The 5,972-nt window shown below is 42.7% G+C and overlaps 1 pseudogene; it reads left to right on the plus strand.

Moving 5' to 3' along the window:
• Positions 1-766: 766 nt before the first annotated feature.
• LOC4350813 (disease resistance protein RGA5-like) lies at positions 767-5,673 on the plus strand (annotated as a pseudogene).
• Positions 5,674-5,972: the final 299 nt, after the last annotated feature.

Here is a 5,972-nt window from a genome sequence, read left to right on the forward strand (position 1 = left end):
ATTATTTTTAATAAATTTGATTGTATTCTGTAATTTAAATTTTGTGATTCGAGCTTTATTCATTGACTCTGAGCCGGCTCATCATTGCCGAAAGTGTTGTGCCGGTTGGGAACCGGCACAGATGAGGAATTCTAACTGGCACAGATGGAGCTTTGTGTACCAGTGACCTGCAAGTTATCCCCGCCATCACCACTCTCTCTAGCTACCCCAACCAGCAGCTGCCTGTGCATGAAGCCCACCACCGCCGCCGTTCCCTCATTTCCCTAAGACTTTAAGGTGCCCAGCCATCCCTGTTGAACTATAAAGCTTCAAAGAGCAGCAAGCAGAGGATACACACACCAGAGTACCTGATAGGGATGCAAGTGGGCAAGCCCACTACCCGTATAAAAACTCGCTTGCGAGTTCAGTTTTCAACTTTTTATATGATAGTATAAAATTTAGAAGAAAATATGAACTAGAAGTGGGATAAGCGGCAAAACAAAAATCCAGCTTACCCACCCGGCTTGCATCCCTAGTACATGATACCTGTAATTGCGCTTCCGGCTTCTCTCTTTAATAGTTTCAGCAGTCTCAACATTTATTCAGTGCTATGGCTATATGTTTTTTCTTATTTCTTTTAAATTTACCCCTTATCTGTGAACATGATATGGCTGGCTCTTATGCCAAAATTTTGGATTCTTAAATCTTAATGAAGGATGCACGTTTCTACAAGACAAACTCCATCAACCTCTAACTCATGTGTTTCATATGTTTTCCATTTTACCAGGGCTTGTTGGGATATCAAATGATGAAGCTATGGGATTTGTGATGCGGTTATTGCAAATAGAGATTGTAAAAGCAGCTCACTGTTATAGTTAACATCATCTCATTATCGTTTTATTTGGAAAATCAACAAACGGAGAGAGGGGCGCACTGAACCATTCAAAATGGAGTTCACCACAGGGGCATTGGGCACGCTACTTCCCAAGTTAGGCAAGCTCCTCAAGGAAGAGTATGACTTGCAAAAGAGTGTAAAGGAGGGAATCATATTCCTGAAGACTGAGCTTGAGAGCATACAAGCAGCCCTAGAGAAGGTCTCAAAGGTGCAGCTAGACCAGCTAGACAAGCAAATCAAGATATGGGCTAGAGACGTGAGGGAGTTGTCCTACGACATTGAGGACAACATCGATACCTTTATGTTGCATATCAATGACATTGAGCCAAATAAGAAATATAACTTCACATGGTTAATTGATAAGTGCCAGAAGTCATTGTCCAAGGTAAAGATCCGCCATAAAATAGCCAATGACATCAAAGATATCAAGCGCCAAGTCATGGAGGTGATGGAACGGCACAAAAGATACATGATTGATGATATTGCAACTAAGCTTCCAACAACTATTGACCCTCGCATATTGACATTATATGAGAAGGTCACCAAGCTTGTTGGCATTGATAAGGCAAGTAATGATCTAATAAAAATGTTGTCTGTGGGGGACGCGGTGTCCGAGACCATGCTCAAAATGGTCTCTGTTGTTGGATTTGGAGGATTGGGCAAGACAACTCTTGCCAAAGTAGTGCTCGACAAGCTTAAAGTGCAATTTGATTGTTTTGGTTTTATTCCGGTTGGACAGAACCCTGACATCAAGAAAGTTCTCAAGGACATCTTAATTGAAGTTAATAAGGACAGGTATATGGTACTTGATGTATCAACGCTAAGTGAAAGGCATATGATTGATGAACTCCGAGAATATCTTGGAAATAGAAGGTATTTATGCAGTACCACCAAATTAGTTGTTCTTCATGACAATCTTATGCTGATGGGAGTTTTATTAGCTACTAGCTGAAAAGTATTTTATAAGTTTCTAGTTGCAGTAGTTTGTACATTAAGTAAATCTGTATTGGTCTTATGTAGACATTTATCCATATGCCCTTACTTTTAATGCATTTTATATATTATAAATGGTAGATGTATATGTTTAAATGATGTGGAGATAATGATTTAACATTGCTTGCATATTGAGTTCTAAAAATATATCAAAATTGTAAATGATACGTCATATTTGCATGATGTTTAAAATACTCTATGTAATAATTGCTAGTGGATGATGATGTGGCACACTTATATGTCGAGCTTTAGGACTTAGTGGGCATCAACTTTATAGTAAGATGAGTCTCCTTTAAAAACCTTTAGCTTCTAGCGTTACATGAGAGAAACATAAAATGCAAAGAATTCTAGTGTTTATTGCAGAGGAAGAGAAGATATATTTTACCATCTAACATCCAACTCGATCCAAAATGTACTGATGATTCATAAACTTCTAGAGTAATAAAATGATAATTCACATATACATATTTGTTTTAGGCACTCAAATTGACTCGATTTGAGACTGAAAAAATGATATTGAACTAGTGATTTATTCCCCATATTGAACAACTTGTGTTGACGATTGTTTATGCCACTTTGGATCCTTGATACTCATATGTCTTAGTTACAGAGATATACACTATATTGTTTTACTAATCCGTTCCCCTTTTTTTCCATTGTGGATAGGTACTTGATTGTTGTTGATGACATATGGGAGACATCAACATGGAATATTATTAAATGTGCTTTTCTAGATAATAATTGTGGAAGTAGAGTGATTGCAACAACTCGTATTTCTAATGTTGCTAGTGAAATTACAGAAGAATTTGGTGATGTTTACAGCATGGCGCCACTTTCTGATGATAACTCAAAAAAGTTGTTCTATAGCAGAATATCTCGTGCTGATTGCAACAGTCCTACTAATAATCAGTTGGTTGAGGAAACTGAAAAGATCTTAAAGAAATGTGGCGGTGTACCACTTTCTATAATTACAATGGCTAGTTTATTAGTTCATAAACCAATGGAGGATTGGTCTAAAGTGTATGAATCTATTGGTTTTGGGGTTGCAGATCAAAATGAGGTAGTTCAGAATACGAGGAAGATATTGTCTTTTAGCTACTACGATTTGCCTTCACACCTAAAGACTTGTATGCTTCACCTAAGCATATATCCAGAAGATAGTTTGATTGAGAAGGATGGTTTGATATGGAAGTGGGTAGCTGAAGGTTTTGTCCATGAGGAACAAGGGAAGACGTTATTTGAGGTCGGTGAGAGATACTTCATGCAGCTTATAAATAAAAGCATGATTCAACCAATGGAGAGATACGGTATTGTGAACGGGTGTCGTGTCCATGACATGGTGCTAGATCTCATTTGCATCCTGGCAACCAAAGAAAACTTTGTAAAGATATTGGACAGGGTACATGTGGATCCCAGCTCTTCTTCACAAAGCTACACAGTCCGTAGGATAGCATTGCACAAGAGATGGAACCAAGAAAGACTAGACGCCGGCATGACACGACTGAGGTCATTTAATGCCATGGAGTGTTCTATTAGTGTGATGCCCTCACTTATTAGCTTTCGAGTTCTACGTGTGCTAGCACTGGAAAGATGTAATGTCACAGGAGGATGTTGCCTCAAGCATCTTGGAAAGCTGCTTCATTTGAGGTACCTTGGACTTAGGTACACACGTGTTGCTGAAATCCCAAGCGAAATAGGTGATCTCGTACACCTACAGGTACTGGATGTCCTGGACACCTGGTTGGTGACACTACCAGTCACCATTGGAAACCTAAGAAGGCTAATGCGCCTATACATCAACATTAGAAGAAGAGCTCTTACCAGTGTTGGGAGCCTGACGTCACTGCAAGATCTGTCTCTCGGTACTGTATCCGATGACAGCTGCCCAAACTTCATTGCAGAGGTGTGGCAAATTGACGGATCTGAGGAGGATTAAGATTAATTGGTCCAAGAAAACAGACGAGGGCTCGCTAGAGGCACTGGTGGAGTCCTTGCGCATCCTACACAAGTTACAGAACCTGGAGATCTGGTTCCCTATCCCGCTGGTTGAGTACCCAGTGATGAGTGGCTGGGAAGGTTGGGAGCCTGCGCGGCAACTCCGACAGTTCTGTATACACAACGTGGACCTGCCTCGGCTGCCGGCATGGGTGAACTCCATGTGTGTCCCGCACCTCTCCCACCTGGACCTTCGAGTTGTAGGCATGGAGACACGAGACCTGGACGTCCTTGCAATGATGCCGGCACTCTGCTTCCTCCGCATAGACGTCAAGGAGAGATTTTCGTGGACAGTCGGTGGCGGCGGATCATTCCCAAACCTGAGATACTGCGACACGAACATAGAACTCACCTTCCTTCAAGGAGCGATGCCGATGCTTCTGGATGTTGTTTTGATCGTGCGCGGATCTAGGGATGATCCTGCTAACAATGTTGGCTTGGGGAATCTCCCACTGCTCAAGAAAGTCCTTATTCTGCTCAATTGCGAAGGTGAGACGGCCAAGCAGGTTGAAGAAGTGGTGGTGGCATGGGAGCATACCGTCCATGCTCACCCCAACCGTCCAGTCATTTCTGTGCACCGATTTGGGGAGGTATGATTGGTTTCCTTAACCACTATTAATTGATTGATTAGTTAATATCTAGTACAGGGCCTTCTCAGTTTTAATTTTCCTCTCAAAAATTGCTAACTGATAAGCTTCTTTCTCGGTTAGCCTTTTATATTCCTCAATTTGTACCTGTCTCTTAATTTCAATTTTCAGTTCTTGATGAAAAAAGATGATGGTGATGATGAGGAGGAGATTTTAGCTACGTATGAAGTTGATGGAAGTGATCATGAGGAGGTATTAGAGCAGGTACAATAGCTAGCAGGTTCTACACCGGCGATAAAAAGCTACATAAGCTGCAACGATGAGTTGGCGGAGAAAAGGTACGAGAGGAAGAGTCCCACTCCGGTACTTTCTACTTGTAGTAGAAATTAATCCGAACCGTTGATCATATTTAATCGTAGGGTTGAGATGTAGTTCTACTCCCACCAGATTTTATAGGAGTAGAAATATGGAGGGGTATATATGTCTAGAGGTAAAAATTCGAGTATGGATATTATCGTAATTTGTCTTTATGTAACTCTTCACCCTCCCTCTATCCCTCTATCCTATGTTAATCGACGACGTCATTCCCCATCATCCCTCTCTGTCGCCAGTTCCCCTCCATCCCCGACTCCGTCGCCGTCCATCTCCCTCGTCGCCTCTAGCGCCATCGGCATCTCCTTCCCCTCCAGCGCCGTCGCCTCACCCGGCCTCACCGCCTTCTCCGCCTCCTCCGTCGCCGTCTGTCTTCCCCGCCTGCGTCGCCTTCTCCGCCCCCCTCCGTCACTGTCCGCCTCCCCCGCCCTCGCCGCCTCCGTCGCCTCCTTCATCGCCGTCCGTCTCCCCCGGCCGCGTCGCCTTCTCCGCGCCCCTCCGTCGCCGTCCGTCTCCCCCGCCCTCGCCGCCTTCTCCGCTCCCTCCGTCGCCGTCCGTCTTCTGGCTTATTTATGCTCAAGTGTATGGAGCACTGGAATGGGGATCGGCTGGACAAAGGTTTTACACAGGAACGAATTGATGGGTTTAGAACGAAGCGATAGTGGCAGTCTAATAGTTCACTCTTGTCAATGATATAAGATGACAGATGAGTAGTTAGACATTTAGATGATTTTAATCAAACTCTGGTATGGGATGTTTTTAATGAGTAGTTAGACTTATTTTTTTATTGTTCTTATTTATAACAATTGCAATCAACATACTGTTGCACATAAAGCTCTGATGCCCATCCAACCTGGTCTGGTCCTGTGATATGTGTAGGCAGAAAAGATGTTCTTGAGATATGTCAGAATATTTGTCCAAGGCAATCAGGCCAAACAGAACTGAGGGCAGCAATAATCTTCTGTTATTTGTCAAACAGCAGAGTTCTGGAGATAGGACGGAATCAGAAATCATCATGGATATATTTTCCTGGTCCATAAAGCAAAGCTACAGAATGGGGATTTCAGACCTTCAATGATCATCATGTCAGTGCCATCTGACTCAGGAATTGGCAAATAGCCATTCATGGATGGAGCAACACAGGAGTAGCT

The sequence above is a fragment of the Oryza sativa genome, chromosome 11, assembly GCF_034140825.1.
Source record: "Oryza sativa Japonica Group chromosome 11, ASM3414082v1".
Classification (NCBI taxonomy): Eukaryota; Viridiplantae; Streptophyta; class Magnoliopsida; order Poales; family Poaceae; genus Oryza; species Oryza sativa.